The sequence below is a fragment of the Marmota marmota genome, unplaced genomic scaffold (genome assembly GCF_001458135.2).
Source record: "Marmota marmota marmota unplaced genomic scaffold, marMar, whole genome shotgun sequence".
In the NCBI taxonomy this organism is placed as follows: Eukaryota; Metazoa; Chordata; class Mammalia; order Rodentia; family Sciuridae; genus Marmota; species Marmota marmota.
This window is the reverse complement of record NW_026000016.1, coordinates 47,976,105-47,994,182: the sequence shown is the minus strand read 5'-3', so window position 1 is coordinate 47,994,182 and position 18,078 is coordinate 47,976,105.

Below are 18,078 nucleotides of genomic sequence, written 5' to 3'. Positions count from 1 at the left end.
GTATCTTTGGAGTTCCAAGGTGTGGATTTGGTTTCAGACAGGCCTGGGCTTGCCTCCTGGTGCTGCCATTTCTAGCTGTGGGACATGTCTGAGCGTTAGTTTCTTCATATGGAGATCAAGGGGTGATGCTTTCCTTGCAGGATTATCATAAGATCAGGGAGAGATGGTGGAAGGCGGTGGGCCATGGAATGAATTCTGATTATAGGAATGGAAGTGGCAGAAGGAAAAAGAATGATAATCATAGCGAACATTGCCGTGTGTCTGGGGCTCTACGTGTCCTTTCTCAAATCAACACTCTGAAGCAGGCCCTTTTCATTTTTAGAATACATGAGAACAACGAGAGTCAGAAAGCAAGTAACTAGCCCAAGGTGACCACCTAAGAGGTACAGAGAAGCAGCACCCTGTGTGCCCCCATCTGGGTCCTGCCTGTGGCTCCCGGGGCCTGCTGCCCCGGGTGCTGTTCCTCTGACTCCAGCCTCCAAACTTCTATTGAGTCCCTGAGGTTCATAAAGCACTTCGGGACTCAGAGCAGAAAAAGGTAAAATTTTTGCCTTTTAGGAACTTAGAGTTTGGGGAGAAAGGACATTAATATAAAAAGATGACTGGTCGTCCCAGTTAAGGCCAAATAAGCCCCCTATGAGTTCCAGCCCAAGAAGGATCCCAGGGGGTTGAAGCAAGCAGGAGAGGCTTTGCTTTGGAGGCAAAGATTCAGATGGGATAAAAACGCTGTAGAATAATGAGAGATAGGGACAAAATGTTCTAGAAGGTAGAAATGAAATGAGCAGAGGCTTGGGAGCAGGGTTAATGTGAGCATGGAGAGGGATTACAAGTCCCACATTTACCTACTATCTTTTTGTTCATTCATCGATATCTTTACTCACTTGTTCAATAAGTGTCTCTTGAACAGATATTTTTTGTCAGACGTTGTGCTAAATCCTTGGTGATACAGAGATGAATAAAGTCACGGCTCTCAGTTCAGACTGGTTGGCCAACCAGACAACTATTAAGCTAGTCAAGGACGGCTGGCATCTGTAAGTTCTGCATTCAACCAATCACAGATAGAAAAAAATATATACATATATATATATATATATATATATATATATATTTAAATTGTGTCTGTACTGAACATGTACAGACTTCTTTTTTCTTATGGTTATTCCCTAAACAATACATTTTAACAATTATTTACATAGGATTCATATTGTATTAGGCATTGTAAGTAATGTACTGATAATTTAAAGTATACGGGAGTTTATACGCAAATATTATTTCATTTTATATAAGAGATGAGCATCCTCGAAGTTTGGTATCAATAAGGAAGTGGGGTGGATGGGGCTGGAACTAATTCCCCTAAGATACCAAAGGATGACCATATAAAGTGCTATAGGACCCAGAGGAGGGATCCTTCATTCATTCTTATAGGGTCAGATAAGATTTTCTAAAGAAAGGGGTGTGTAAGCCAAAACATGAAGGATGCACACGCAGAATGATTTTTAAAACTTTCATAGTCACTACCGTCATGGTTAGCATTTTCAAAATAACTTACATTTTTTGAGGCCGTGCTAAGTCCCAGGGACCAGATCAGGCACTTGATATACATGGACAACCCTATGAGACAGATGCTCTTCATTGTCTCCATTTAGAAAAGGAGAAATTGGAGTTGAGAGTGTTTAGAGTCTCACCCTCTGTCCTCTCGCTACAATAGAGGTTAAGAAGAAGCATGTTCAACCCCGTGTGTGTGTGTGTGTGTGTGTGTGTGTGTGTGTGTGAGCGAGCCCCATTGGGGATGTTTTCCAGTGCTTCCCAGAATTAGGCCAACTGCCCACACCCTCAGTAGCTTGGCCTTCTTGCCCCTAGATGGGGCTGATCCTTTGGAACATGAACCTGGCACTCCAAATACCAGAGCACCAAAAGACAAAGCTGCTCTCAGAGGATCCAAACCTGTCCCTTTTTTCTTGAGCTCTTCCTAACCCTTCAGTCTTTCCAGAGGAACTGGCCTCACAGGAAGCAGCAAGTGAGGGCACCGACTCTAAATTCTTGCTAAAGAGACTCAAGTGATGTCTCATGACCAGTTTTTCCAAACCACCTCCCCCTCAAAGTCACAAGCCAGAACTGTAGAGCAGAAATAGATTTAGGGAACCCATTCTCCCAGAAAGGCAGTGTGAATACCACCCTGGGCTGCAGACCAGCTCTGCCCACAACCTCTTCGGGGACTCGGTGTCCCTGCCCACAACCTGGCTGTGTCCAGGCAAGCCTAGTTTGTTTGTTAAGGAGACAGGAAAAAAGGGCAGGACATACTTCCAATGTCTGCCTTTCTGGGAGCCCCTACAAGATCAGGATGCAAAAGAGGTGGGTTGGCCCCGGAGAGCACTGGTGTTGGAGGGCTAAGAAACCTGTGTCTTTCTCACCACAGATTTAGGTGGAGGAGAGTCAGCTGAGCTCCTGGTTGCTCACCTGGGGGAGAGGATGAGGGACAATTCAGTTCAGTGAATGGTCTTATCAGAATGGCTCTTTCATGCTCCCCCCCCCACACTCCAGGGCTGGGAGCTCCCTGTACCCTAGGCCAACTGCAGGGTGGTGCCTGAAACCACCAGGAGCACAGTGTAGGTTCAGGGCAGGAAGATTTGGCTCCTGAGTAAAGCCACAGCAGAATGCAAGTCCTATGGTAATTGAATTCCGGATCTTCCTCAAACTTGAAGGTGAAGTTGATTACGCTTAGGATAAACAAATAGACAAAATAAGTTTATAGTCCTACTTCATGGGGTAGATAATCCATTTAGAATACAATACCCCAAGAGGAGGCATAGACTGGAAATATATAGAGCTCCCAAATGAGATTACGATGATTGAGGAAAAGTGGATTCATTGTAGGTTAGAAGGAGGGCTAATGTATTTTAGCTATATTCCTAATATCTGAGAGTTCAGGAGAGTCTGACCCTTCCAAAACCACCCTGAACACTCTACCAGAGATCAAATGTTGACCCAGGATTCATTCTTAGCCCTAACATAAAAGCGGAAGGCTCTTTTTTAAAAATCAAAACAATTTACTTTGAAATGATTATAGATTCATAGGAAGTTGCAACATAGTAGAGAAAAGTTCCTTGTACTCTTCACTCAATTTTCCCCAATGATGAACCATCTTGCTTAATTATAGTACAATGAATACCCAAACCAGGAAATGGACATTTGTGCCATCCACAGACTCTATTGGAATCTCACCAGTTTTCCATGCACTTGTGTATATGTGCGTGCGTGTGCGTTAGTTTTTTTTTTTTTTAAACCAGCTATTAACCCTTGAGCTGCATCCCCAGCCCTTTTTTTGTAATTTTATTTAAAGACAAGTCTCACTGAGTTGCTTAGAGCCTCGCTAAGTTGCTGAGGCTGGCTTTGAGCTCTGGATCCTTCTGCCTCAGCCTCCTGAGCTGCTGGCATACGCCACTGCACCTGGCTGAATGTGTTAGTTCTATGCAGATTCATTACATGTGAAGATGCATGTAATCACCACCATGATCAAGGTGCAGAAGTGTTCCATTTACAAAGATCCCTCGCGTATACCTGTAGATTCAGTCATGCCAGAGCTCCCCTCCCCAAGCCCTGGCAATCACTAATCTGTTCTCCGTCTGTATAACTTTGTCATTTTGAGAATGTCATATGAATGGAATCTTGCAGTATATGACCTTTGAAATTCAGGTTTTCTCACTCAATACGATGCCCTTGAGATCCTTCCAAGTTGCTGCATTTATCAAGAGTCCGTTCCCTTTTGTTGTTGGTATTTGGTGACATGGATGTACCACAATTTGTCTGATTATTCACTCACTGAATGACATTCAGGTTGTTTCCACTTCGGGACTATTATAAATAAAACTGATATGAGCAACCATGTTGTGTTTCTTTGTGAGCATGCGACAAATGTCTAAGAAGGTGTTCGCTGGGTCATATGGTAAATGTATGTTTACTTTTTAAGAAACTGCAGTTGGGCCGGGCACAGTAGCACATGCCTATAATCCCAGTGGCTCAGGAAACTGAGGCAGGAGGATCCCAAGTTCCAAGGCAGCTTCAGCAACTTAGTGAGGCTCTAAGCAACTCTGTGAGACTCTGTCTCTAAATAAAATACAGAAAGGGCTGGGGATGTGGCTCAGTGGTTAAGTACCCCTGGGTTCAATCCCCTACCCCCCCCCCCCCAAAAAAAAAAAAGAAAGAATGAAACTGCAGTTGGGGGAAAATGGACATGGAGGCACATCTGAACCTTGGGCATCTCCATCACATATCAGAAATGTCCACTAGTCTAGGCTGGGGTCTGGCTGGGAAGGAACAGACACTTACTGTCCTACAGAGACTGAGCCTGTGGCACACCCAGCTGGGAAATAACCAGAGGCAATGAGAAGGAAGAACTATCTGAACTCCAGGGCTATTCAAGACAACCCTGGGAGGACTCAGAGACAAATTTTAATCAGCAGATTGTTACTAGCCTCCAATAAACCCTTAACCACGCAAGAAAGATGGGCGGCTCAGAATGATTTTCAAGCCATAATAATGTGCTGGTAAATCAGGGCCCTGTGCATAAAGAGCACCATCAAAGAGGCTTAATTGTTCACTAAAAGGAGTTTTTATGGTCCAAACCCCAGCCCTCCCCAGGCTCAGCCTCACCTTCCTGGAAGAGATGCCAGGTAATAGGCACCAGACCATTCACTCGTGCCCTCAATAGACACTCCATGAAGCCCTACTGCGCATACAGCACAGTGCTAGGCTTCCAATCAGAACCAAAGTAGCCATTAGAGATCTGGACAGCTGATCACATTCAGAGGTGAAGCACAAGTTCCATCAAATAAGAGGGTGTTGAGGATTGAGGTCTTGCCAAGTCCTAGAATACTTTACAAAAATTAGTATCTCACCAGATGGAGTTTCTTAACAGAGGGTAAGTTAGGGTGGGTGGAAGAGGCAGGACACCCCAGAACTTAGGAGCAACAGTGTGGCCAACACTTTCTGAGCCCCATGTCAGGCACCAGGCACCAGCACTGTGCAAAGTATGTTACGATAATTTAATAATATAAGATTTATGTATCACATATTTATTGAATTTCCTACTATGTGTCAGAACAACCAAAGAAGATACCAATTTCACAGAAAGGGGAGAGCTACTTGGAAAAGAGACAAAAAGGTTCTTGGGCAGTCCCCACTTGACATGACCAGAGCTTTCTGATTTCCTTAGGGCCATAATTCAGTGATTCTTCAGTGGGGAGGGAGTGAGGAACTCTATCTCCACTTTGGGATTTAAGTAGAGATGGAAAACGCACATGCATAATGATACTATAATTCTGTATTTGGAAAATAAAAATTATTTTATTTTTCAAACAAAAGCTAGAGTAAGTCGCACTTGATACAACGACCTTAGCTAATGTAGACACACTGAAACGCAGTAACTCTCAATTGAGGGCCAACTTCTAGAATAAAGTCCAACAGAATCTCTGCATTTATGTGTGATATTTTTACATATCTCTCAAAGACAGTTTGAGTGAAAAAAAAAAGAAAATTTAAAACATTATGTTAGGGGATCCTCATAATCACCCTAACCCTATGCATATTCTCAAATGATAGAACCTCTCCCAACCAGTTAGAAAGTAGCACCATCAGGACACCCTTTGGGACGTCTTAGATTCTTTTCCCCATCTCTCTTTGATTAACACTGTCCCCTTCCTCCAAGAAGTCCTGCATGGTGGGAGGCTACTCCCTTTACTCTGAAGATTGAGCAAGGAAGAAAACATTTCTCCCGGAAACTGGTTTGGAGCAGTCCTGGCTGACAGCTCTCCTGCTCTGGAGAACCTGTCCGAGGTCTGCCTAGGTGGTGGGGGCCTGCACCATGAGCCCCTCCCTTGGCCCACGTGGTAGTAGGAGGGTAGATAGCAGGAGACCAAGGGGGTCTGTCCCCCAAAAGCATCCACCATTCAGCATCTGGCAGCCCCTAAAATGTTCTGAACCTCAATCAGTAGAAAAGGAGCCAGATCAGCGTCTTCTCTTTGTCCTTAAGAAGAAAAAAAAGATACATTCCAGATAATTTCACCAAGATGGAAGAGGAGGAAGCGCTGAAGTAGCAAAGGAAATAAATTAACGCCATCTCAGCTAAAATCACACACAATTAAAACCTGGATCTGAATGTGCTTTCCTGTGCAGAGAGAGCAGCTTGAAAATGACATGCATTAGTCATTCATTCCAGCCACCCAATGCACAGTGGGGACGCCATCCCTGAAACTGAAGGGCACCAGGAGAGGAGAGGGGCTGGGGCCCTACCCCTGGTCCTCAGCTTTCTGTTCTCCCTTCTGGAGTCTGAAAACCCCCCTCTGCCTGACTGAGGCATCCAGGTGAACCTGGTGGGCAGAGGCCTCTCTCCAGAGGCCATTGCAATCATCTTCCCTTTCAGGTGGGACCTGCCCAGACAGAAGAAGGGGTCTGGGGTCCCTGAAGGATCTGGAGCATCAGCCACTCATGCAGAAGGACACAGAATGCCTGGAGACCCTGGACTGTAGCTGGAGTCCTGGCCTGCAGGGAGGCTGCCCAGCATTTGGGGGTCACCCCTTATTTCCTGCCTCCAGGCTCTCAGTCCCCCTCCCTTCAGAGAGATGGGAGTTTCTCCTTCTCTTCTGCCTCCTGATTTTCTTTTTTTCCCATTTAATTTTTCCTTCTAAAAAGGAAAAGGAAAATCTCCAGCAAAGGAGATAGATTAATGTGCCTAAAGAAAAGGAGGAGAAGAAGCTTCAGGAACCAGAGGGTCCTCAGTGCTCTCGTACAGAGACTGGAGACCAGCCACGGCTGCTCTTTATCTCCCCAAGTTCGACTCGGAAGGAACGCCATTCAGGACGGGGGAGGCAAGGGCTTTCTGACAGTCACGATTTTAATCCCTCTGACAGGCAGAAGACATGAGAGACAGGAGGGTTTGGGAGGAAAAGAGAAGGAGCAGGAGGAGGAGGAGAAGGAGAAGGAGAAGGAAAAGATCCCCCAAACCCAGCAGACTCGGAGTCAGAGTATATGAGCTGAGCAGTGTTTGGGCCTCTTCCTAGCTGGCCAATCTAGCCAATGTGAGCCCCATCAGTGTTGACCTTGACCAACACAGTACAGTGACTGCTCCTGCACAGAACCAGGGACTCAGGGTCAGTTTTACCCATGTTGCTTACCATGAAGGTCAGCTCCCCAGGACAGGAGGGTAGACGAAGCTGACCTCTGTCTGATGAACCATCCCATCTAGGAATAGGACTCAGGCAGGTCACCTCCCCAGCCCTCTGCCCCTCCGTCCGCTGTAAGTCCTTTGGTCAGGAGCTAGATCCCAGGCTGCTTGCCTTAGGCCACCCACAAGGTTGGTGCTAGGGGGACAACGGGAGGTGACTGGGGTCAGAAGTGAAGAGGCATCTGCTCCACATCCTTTTGCGCAGGGGCTCCCAGGCTCTCCTCCACGCAGGGCCAAAGCACCTGGCTTGCTACATCAGTTCTAGCCCAGATGCTGAGGCTCCTGCCTTGGCTGTTTGATGTGTTTCTGAACAAGAAGAATGTAACAGCCCTCTCTCTACACAGTCACTGTCCCTGGGGACAGCTGGACTCCCATTATTTTTACCCATTCACTTTTAATCCTATGAAGGGGAGATGAGAAAGAATCCAATCACCCAACCAACAACACTGATCTGGGGAACAACTGAGACACTAACCACCTGTCCTGAGCACTCACGGGTGGGGACCATCACAAAGAGGGTGGGGATGGGAGGATCAGGGGTTTACGGGAGGATTCTGTCCTGTGCTTATGGGAAGTCTGCCACGAGCAAGGCCTTCTTCCTCTGGGTCCTCTGGGGACCTAGCAATGAATGATACATTTACTTGGGAGAGTTTGTCATTTAATAATGAGCAGGATACCCAGAGAAAGTAAGTTTTCAGACAAAGTGCCAAAGATTGGAAAGAAGCATAAAGTAGCATAAACTGAGACTCTGTCTGCAGAAGGGAAAGGGAGTGGAGGGATCAGAGTCAGTAGTGATGGGGAAGCTTTCAGGAAGGAGCTGAGTCATCTCCATGGTGATAAGCAGTTCCTCAAAGTGTGGTCCTCGAACACCTGCATCAGAATCTCTCAGGGAGAGGGTGGGAAAAAATACAGCTCATGAGCTTCACATCAGTCCTACGGGGTGGGACCCAGGAATCTGCATCTTATTCAGTTCCCAAGTGGTTCTGCTGCACGTATAATTTCAGAAACAGCAGTTTAAAAAGCAAAAATAACCCAGATGGTAGCTGCTGGAACAGATCTAAGGAATGATCTTTGGAGATTCCTCATGACTCCTAAGGTCTCTGTTGGAATTCATTCAAATATTGGAAATAAGATCATAAAGATTTCCTCCTCTTAGAAAAAAAAGTAAGAAGGAAAACACAGAGGTGTATACCTCCCGGCCACCCGACAAAGAAAAAGGACAGGTTAGGAGATATGAGCCCTGGTTTCTTTGCCCTGTGAACCACTGCTGAAATGAAATGTTCAAAAATGAATAGAATCTGATTGGAAAAGAAGAGAATGGACAGGAGTAATACAAAGTATACTTTGTATTGATTTGGGAATGATCCGTCTTCTTACAAATAGCGAGGTCTCCTTTATAACCATATTCACTTCAAAAAGGCCCCGGGTAAATATTTTATTCTCAACATGGGGGATAACCCAGGTGTATTTTATTTGAAGGCTTTGAAAAAAATAAGCAAGGTTTGATAGTCACTCCTGGAAAGATACATGGAACATCATGACTCAGTCCCCATGCATACATTTACTCGAAGCTAGAACAAAAGTACTAATGAAATATGTTCCTATTCTACTTCATTTTTTAAAAAAGTATTTTCTGCAACCCACTAACAGATCTCTACCCCGCAGTTTGAAAACCATCAAGTAGAGGGTAGGTGGGTGATGAGCACTTGGGGACAAAGTCTTCTTGACAACCTGTGGGTTACAGTGAGGAGGGTCAGAAGTCAGATCAAGGGACTCTGGAACTGACTTCTTCAGAAACCTAACCATTCTTCCCTGCCCTCAAATATCCTCTGAAAAACTCCCTCCTCCAGAAAGTCCTTCTATCTCAGCACAAGGAACACTCTAATTCAGAGCCCCTTAGATGTCTCCCACTCCTGGTGTGCATGTGGCAGCCTTGAACTTAAGAGATTTACACTTTGCAAGTGGTTGGTCTGTTTTTAGATGTGCCACGGGGCACAGAGCCCTTGTCCCCACCTCCAGACCTCTGATGAACCATCCCATCTAGGAATAGGACTCAGGCAGGTCACCTCCCCAGCCCTCTGCCCCTCCGTTCGCTGTAAGTCCTTTGGTTCGCTGGCTTTGCCTATGTGGGGTCTGTATGGGAGAAGGAGATTCACTCCAGGGTTCCCATGCTCCTTTCCTCAAACTAGCATTTCCTCTGGGAATCTCTCAAATATGTTAAATTGAATACAATGAGGTTTGGTTACCATATTGCCTAGCTTTAACTGTCTTAGATATTCAAATTCAGTTTAAGAAATACAAAGTACAGGTGTATCATTTACAGTTGATTAAATATGCTATTTATGGTTTATGCTGATGCCCTAAAAGCTGGGCAGCAGGACCTTGGTGAGGAATGTAATTTCCATGATCACATTGTTTCTGGGCAAAACCAGATTCAATCCTACATCATTTTTACCTGCAGTGTCTTTTCCAGGAATATGACCCAAGATAAATTTGAGGACTCCCTGCAGTTCCACACAGCTCTCCCTCTGCAGTATTTGTTTATCCTTCTGCCTTTCTGGTTCTGTGTGGTCCCAGGGTGTCTGTGAATCCTGGGAGCTCCTGAGGGCAGGGTCAGGGGAAGAGTCCCTAGTGGTGATATTTATTTAGAACTATAAAGAAGATTATGACAATTTACACACCGCCTTGGAAATTCTCCTGACGTCTCTTTATCAGTTTATCAGAAACACTTACTGCTAACAAGCTGTGTTTCCCTCCCCACATAGAACACTCTAAACCTCCCGGCCACCTGACAAGTGAGAAACCCCAAAGCTGAAGCTTCATTAGTTTCACTGTGTATCTGCCTCGGTCAGAGACTCTGTTCTCGGGTCATTTGTTTCTCAAGAGCTCAGAAGACAAGTCTCTGCACAGAGGGAGCCCAGGCAGGGAGAGGTCAGAGAGCAATGGGCACCCCCAGGCACGCACATTTCAAAGCAAAGTCCATCCAATCACTGAGGCAGAATCACCTGGACAGCGGATCCAAAATGCACACTCCAAGAGCTACAGAACCTGACTCTGGGGTTGGAACTCACTTTCTCTAGGTGACTCTAATGTTCTCTAGAGCCACACTCTCCCTTAGTGGGACAACAGTCCTCAATGATTCCCAAGGACCCATCAAGTATCTCCTTTTTTTTAATATTTATTTTTTAGTTATAGGTGGACACAATATTTTATTTTTCTGTGGTGCTGAGGATCGAACCCAGGGCCTCACGCATGCTAGGCGAGCGCTCTACCAAGGAGTCCCAGCCCCAGCCCCACCATGTATCTCTTGAGGCAGGGGCTGAGCAGAGGCTGCATCTAGCAGTGAAAGATCTGCTAAGAGGAAGTGCCAGCCACATCCCTAGCCTCCCTCCTCTGTCCTGGCTCATCTGCCAGGCTCCAGGAAGAGCCCTCCTCTTCTTACAGCCCCCACCACCCAAAACAGCAATCCCATTGGTTCATCGTCCTGACCCCTACCCTCAAGAGTCAAGGGCAGTTGAGCAGAGGACTATTTCTAGGGGCATGTAATTCGGCATCCCTCTCCCGAGACGCTCTGATGTCACAGAGTCCCAGGTTTCCTGGCAGGACATTATGCTTGGCTAAGCCCAGAGATTAAACTTGGAGGGCAAAAGGTCAATAACAAGGCCATTAAATTTTCTGAGTAATTACCTGCCAGCTTCCAAAGCACTGTGGATTGAGTCCCCAGCTTTTCCTGGGGAGGGATCTGGCTCAGAATGGGAGCCGCGGGAGCTGGGTTGGGAGACGACTACCATTTACTGAGATGCTCTGTGTGCCAGGCTCCGTGTTCACTACCAGACATATGCAGCCTCTGTCACACCTCACAACAATGCTATGAATAGGAATTAGTACCCTCAGTGCTACCCTCATCCCGAAGAAGTGCAACATGGGAATTGGCTTTGTGTTTGGACTCTGCCATCCAATGGCCTTGATTTCAGACCTCAGCTCTATTATGTATTAGCGATGTTGACCTTGCTTTTCTCCTATTTCCAGTGTCCTAGGGTGGATAGAGTTTTCAATGAGATGAGGCATAAATAAGATCATCACCCTTGCATGAAGAAGATGCTCAGTCACTATTGACAGCTATTGCTTGAATGAATATTTTCTACACAGGAATCAGAGCTCAGAGAAGTTCCATACCTCTCCCGAAGCAACACAGAGTAAATGGACAAGCAGAGTTTCAAATCCAGATCTCTCTGACTCAAAAACCTTTGCACTTAGATCAGTCCCATTGGGTTGCAGGAAACCTGGAGTCCACTCAAGGGCAGGCTTCCCCCATTCTCTCTCCACAGCTGATACAATTTCTTCGTGCCTCACCCTGTGTGTTACAGGGTCTGTCACTCAGGGATCAGCCACTTTAAATGTTATTTGCTTTCACCCCATTCGTCTTCTCAACAATCAGTCATTGAGTGAGCATCTACTATAAGGTCCTAGTCTCATCTCCGTGCTGTATGGTATAGTCTCGGCCTTCAGAAGCTTACCTTCTGGTTGGGAGACACAGGTGGTATACACAGGTATTGGGAGATGGGACACAGGTATTTGGGTGTGAATGACAGCCCAGTCATTGAGCTGTGAAGGGGTGACAAACTTTCTTCCTCTCCACAATCCATCTGGATACATTGACATTGACCTTCAAGTGAAAGATGGCTCCCTTGACAGGGAACCCACAGGCTCACACTCAAAAGCATGAAGTCAAGTTTCGGACCCTCTCACTCAATTAGTTCCGCCAAGCCTTCCTTGCTGTGACCTGTGGCATTGGCTCTCTACCCACACTGTTCCCCTCTTCCTCCTATGTCCCCACAACCTTCCTGGTCTCTGGTTTGCCTGCCCCTTTCATCCCTTTCACTAGTGGTGCACTGGGCTGCAGGCCACAGTTACACTGCTGGGACCTCGGCCCCTCTTCAGGGAATCCCACTCTGCATATCCAAGGTAGCATCATGAGAGTACTGCAAGGTGAGGGCTCAAGTTCTGCCTGAAGACTGGGCTACTTCCTTAAACCCTCTGAACCTCCATTCTCTGGTCTGTTAAATTGGGTCGTAAGTCAACTCAGGGTAAGATGAGAGATCTGTGAAAAGAGACCTCATCGTACCTCCCTAAACGTCCTCCCTTGCTCCCTACCTTCCAGACAACCCATTCTACTCTGCGTGTCCACTTTCCTGCCTTGCTGGTCCCCATTTTCTCTACCAGCTCAAATCCTATTCCTCTAGCTGGGCTCAGTTGGAAGCTCAGCTGCTCTATAAAGTCCTCTGTGAATAACCAGAGCCCATATGGCATTTTCTTCCTGTATTTCTATGGCACTTCCATTGCCTTGAAATGTTAAATTTTGTTCTTGGTAGTTGCAACTTGTCCCTCTCAGCTCCTTGAGGCCATTACTCCAGGCAGCAGGGGTGGAGGGTGGGAACTTGGGGGTGGTTCAGTGGGAACTTAATATGTGCTTATTATGAAGTTGCAAACCTCTGTGCATGAGGAAGGCAAAGACCTTGGGCCTACTTCACAAAGTCTCCAAGCATGGCAAGGACTGCCATGGTGCCCTTGGAAAAGACAGGGCCAGAAGGCTGGGTCCGGGTCTAGACAGGGGGACAAAGCTCAAGCACTGGGTAAAAGAAGGCAGCCCTGGGATGCCACTCCCTGAAGGCTCCTCACACTTTGGTTTCCACCTCCCCCATTGTTGGATCTGCAGGCCCTGCCTGGTCAAGCCCATCAATAATGTGCAGACTGTCAGGAAGCTGACCTCCTGGGTGTCCATTCTGAGTGGCACAGGCTGAATTCCCCTCAAAGACCTGAGCCAGAAGTCTTTGTCCCTGCAGGAAAACCATACTCTAAAGCCCCACTAGTGGCAGTGACCCAAATTTTCCAAGCCACCAGGCAGCAGCCCAGCACCTACTTTCTGCACAGATGGGCTTCATGATGCTCAGCTTGCAGGGTGCAAAACCCCACAACCAAGCCCCTAGCCGGCCTGCCAGTCCCTGCTTCAGACTTATTGAGACTGACCTCCTTTATTGAGCACCAGGATGTGATCTTCCAGAATGACAAAGCTGCCCAGCTCAGGAAGCAATAGAGGAAAGGCAGGAGAACTCCCGCTATCCCATTCCATGCTTTTTAGGGTGAGGGGTGCCTATGCCCACAGGTGCATTCTAACCCACCCACATTCCGTAGTCTACAGTTAACTTTGGGACAGCTGCACCACCTGTCCTCTAAAACCTGCTGAATATCCCATCTGTCCTCCTGGCTTTTGCAAGAGGGTCAGAGGAAGAATCAGAAAAGCCATTCGCTTCTCCCTTCAGACTCGGGGGCAATGCCCCTTCTCCCTCTCGCAGCCAAGCCTTGGGTCTAAATGCACAAGGACATCTCCGGCTTCAGCTTCCGCACCGGCCCCACCCAGCTCCTTCCTCTGGGGTGCGTGCGTGTTAGGCAGAAGGGGCCTCCGGCCACTCAGGAGTTAAAATGGCAGCGGGACTGGAGGGGGTTGGCGTGGCATGCAGACTGGGAGGAGGCGACCGGAGTGGGCTGGGGAGGTTGGGAGAGCGGCGGAGAAGCAAGTGAGGAGGGCGAGCGAGAAGCGGGAGGAGGGACGCCGGAGGGCCTGCTCCGTGCACTTGCAGNNGCTGCCTTCAGCCGAGATGCCTGCAGAGGAGCTGGTGACCTGGAGAAGGCGGCCCGCCGGGAGAGGGAAGGAGAGCTGGAGAATGCAAAGGGTGGCCGGCTGCACCGGCTGGACCGGGCGGCGGGGGAGGGGTCTGGGCCTGAATCAGCCCGGAGAGGCCCGAACCTCCCCGAAACTGTTGCTGGGTAGAGCGGGGCCCAGGAGATGTCGAGGAGCCCAGGGGTGCCAGAAAGGTTAGGGAGGGCGTGACGGGCGGACCAGGAGGGTGGAAGCGCTCCAGAACCTCAGGGACTTTCCCTTCCTTGGAGCTCGTGTGTTCGTGCGGAGGGACAAGCTGGCCTTGCGTCTGTCCGAAGTATCTGGCACCAGGAGCCTGCCTCCTCCCAGGCCGGCCGGCTGGGGTCTGATCGCTGCCTGGGATGGGACATTTGGGATGGGGGATGGGCCGGCTCTGGGCTCAGCGTGAGGGCGCTGAGAGTGGGAAGCGGCGGAAACGCTGGGGTAACTCTGAGCCCACCGCAGCACCCAGGAGACAGGATGGGTTGGCCAGCCACAGGTGGGCCGTCTGTCCTGCTGGCATGGCGAAGGGCGGCGCAGGCGCTGGCTGGCCAGCCAGCGAGAAGCAAGGAGTGGCTGGGTGAGGGGGAACTGAGGCTCCGTTCGAGGCTGCACTGAGACGCTGAGAAGTGGGCGAGAGCTACACCCTAGGGGTGGGCCCTAGGGGTGTTGCTGTGTTCCCCTCTGTCCCTGTCCTTCCTCCCCCACCAAAGGAACAGGAAGGAAAATGTCAGCTGGGCTTTGTGCTCTGTTCCTCAGGCTGCCGCAGCTCCCATCTGTTGGAGCCAACGCAGCTTCTAATTGGGCGCCTGGCAGGGTTGGAGGGGGTGGGCTGAGCACAGCGCGGGTTGCCAGAGCTGGGCAGGCAGCCCCTCTGCGTGAAGACCCCAGGAGGTGGGGGAGTGGAGGGAACAGCCTCTCCAGGTCTGGGCAGTAGAGGTGGCTCCCTGCCAGCTTGGTCACTATCATTGAGAGGATGGGGGAGGGAAGATCTAGGTCTCTTCATTCACCCAGGACAATGACAGGCTCCATGCTCCACTGCCTGGCCAGCCAGGGAAGGGTTTTGGCCCAGTGTTCTCCCCATGATTGACGTGGCCAGGGTCTCCTCCCATTGCCCACTGCTCCTTAAAGTTCTCTTTGAAAAGGAGAGAAGGGGTGGACAGAGCTGGGTACAGGGCATGGACTCCCCCTTGCCTGTGGGTCCTCTTGCTACCTCAAAGTCACATGTGGATGGCTTGACCCACTTTCCTGGCCAGGTGCCGCTGTGGGCAAACAGAAGGCGAAGAGCTCAGGGGTTAGAGCCTCCTGAGCCGTCTTCCTCCCCAGAGTGGACTCAGACTGTCTCCTCCTCATCTAGGGCCTCCACTGGGCCTGGGATGGGACTTCACCATTCGAAAAGGATGGAATGAAAGGCTTCAGTGCTTCAGATATTGAGGTCTGCCCAGGGTCTAGCACCTAGAAGCATCCCCAAATCCATACCTTCCCCCATACAGAGAGGGAGAGGGAGAACTCAGAGATCTGAGGTGCATTCCAGCCAAGCCGGGACAGCAGCTTCCCTCTCTCACTCTCTCTCTCATCCGAGCCTCCCTTCTCCTCCTCTCTCTTTCCTGTGTTCTTCACTCTTCTCCTTATGCTTCTCCTCCAGACATCTCTCTCCCTCCCTTCCAGGTCTCCACCTTTGCCCCTCTCTTTCTGTACACTGCAGCTTAAACCATAAGCCAGCCCCGTGTGGCTCCTGCACATCCTGACCGCAGGATCGCTCGCACTCTGGGCTCTGCTGCATCCTCTGTATGGAGCAGCCCAGGCTGGCAGGCCTGGCAGCTGCATATCCCTGGCCCCAGCTGATTAGTTCTGTGCCCACCAGGTTCTTTCAAAGATCTGGTGTGTGGGGGGGTGGGGTGGGGAGTATAAACAACCCTAGTGAATCATCATCATCACACTAAATGACCCCTAACATGTGAGTCCCAACTCTTTACCATATACCAGGCACTGCTCAAGTCAACATTTCTGATATGAAAGGATGGATTAGTTCATCTCTCATGTGTATATGGGGATCTAGGGCTGAATAGAAGGCTGGTGTTTCATACAGAGGAAGGAAACAATGATTATTGTATATTGAGCACCTGCTATGCACCATTCTGTTAAGAGCTTTACAAAATATATATATATATATATATATATATATGTATTTTCCATTCAGTCCCTAATCGCCTCTTAAAGCCTGCACTGTCATCCTCAGTTTTCTAGCTGAGGGAAATAAGAGGACAGACGACTTGCGCTGGGTCATATAAGACTCCATTTCAAAATCGCTGATTCTCTGCAGTCCATTTGGCCCCTACCGTGTCCATGAGTTGTACAGTTTTACCAAAGCTCACATTTCACCCTAACTTTTCAGGAGTGTGCCTTGTCTCCCCACTTAAAATACTAGACTCGACCCACATTTGCTGAATGGTCATGTGAATAAGCCTTTTCAAGTGGTCAGGGAAGGCATTGGAAGAGTTGGGACCCTGGAGAGGAGGCAGGGAGGACAGGGAATCTCTCTGAGTTTCTGCAGATGTGCGACAAGCTGTGGCCAGCAGCCATCCTCCCCACTCCCACCTGCATCTAGGGTAGAGTGGCTGGAAAATTGTTTTCGTTCAGGGCTGGAGTTTAGGAGCTTGGTCCGTGACCATTCTAAAGAGTCAGTGTCACTTATGTCCTCAGCCTCCTCCAGCAAGCCTGGACTCTATGAAAACTCCTAGGCAAAGAAAACTTTCAAACCTGCAAGGACCACAGGGAAGGACATGGTCAATGGTCAGGGGCTGGAATGGGGCAGGAAATGGGGAGAGTGATCAAGACACAGAGGGGAGGAAGACAAAAGGTTGAAGGTAACTGAGAAACAGAAACCAGAAGACAGACATGCAAAAAGACACACTGTCCAGGACACCGCAGCACTGTGTGGCTGGCTCACTAAGACAGGGAGGAAGCCTTTATCTGACACTTCCCCAGGGGGCCTTGGTGTCTCTGAACTGTAGCTCAGGGCCTGAAATTGCACCGAGTTAGCCTTATTCGGGCCATTCTTATTCAATCCGTCCATCTTCCTCCCTAAGTGCCTACTGTGTGTTGAGCCTATTGCTAGGAACAAAGAGACAAACAAGATGTTGCCTTTACCCTTAAGGAGTTCATAGACGGTATAGATTTTGGAGCCACCCTGCTGGAGTTCATGCTTACAGTTGGGAACCCTCAGGCAAGTCATCTAACTTCCCTGTGCCTCAGTTTCCTCATCTCTAAATGAGATAATAGAAGTTCATAATGCTTCATAGAGTCCTTATGAGGATTAAATGAGGGAATACATGTAGCGAGCTCGGAACAGCCTCTAGCATTTAGCAACTGCTGTATAAGTATTATTATTGCTGTTGTTATCGTTAGGTGGGGGAGCTGTAGTACAGGGGAGAGCAGAGGTGGCTACCTCTGTTTGCAGAGAGAGAAGACTTGCTGCAGGACGTGATATTTGGGCCAAGGCTTAAAAAGGAACCAGCCAGGCAGAGGGGTAGGCCTGGGATGCAGGCACGGAGGGTATCTAGGCCACGGGAAATGTGGAGGGAAGGGCACCGTGGTGTGTATGTGTTGTCTTTATGGACATCACTAACACTGATGACCAGTCCTCTCAGCCTCTTTGTCCCCAGTTCTGAGAGCTGGGCTTCCAGTGCTGCTTGCAAGCCACCCAGAACAGCCCCACGCCCTGGGTCTAAAGCAGCCTCTGGGCAGGGGCCCCGGTGCAGACCTGCTGGGACTAGTGGCATGACCTTAGCCTCCTGCATATTCTAAGCCATCCCTGCACAGATGGCCCCACATCCAGAGCTGCCCCAGCCTTGTCCTCTGGTTTCTAGCACTTTCTGGGGACCCAGGAGATGCCCTGGCCTGAGGGAGCTGCCTTTTAGGTTGAGTTTAGCCAGGTTGGGTTGGGGATCCAGTTTGTCCCTGTATGTGCCCTCCACCCACACCTGCCCTGCTGCTCAGCATTTGATGGACTTGAAGTGAGTTTCAGGATGAAGAACAGAAAGAAGCTTCCTGGGGCAAGAACGGCTTCTCAGCTGCCACCTCTCACCTCGTAATGACACAGATTATAGCACCTGGCATTCACGGAGCACTTATGCTGTGCCAGGCACCATGCTGAGAGCTT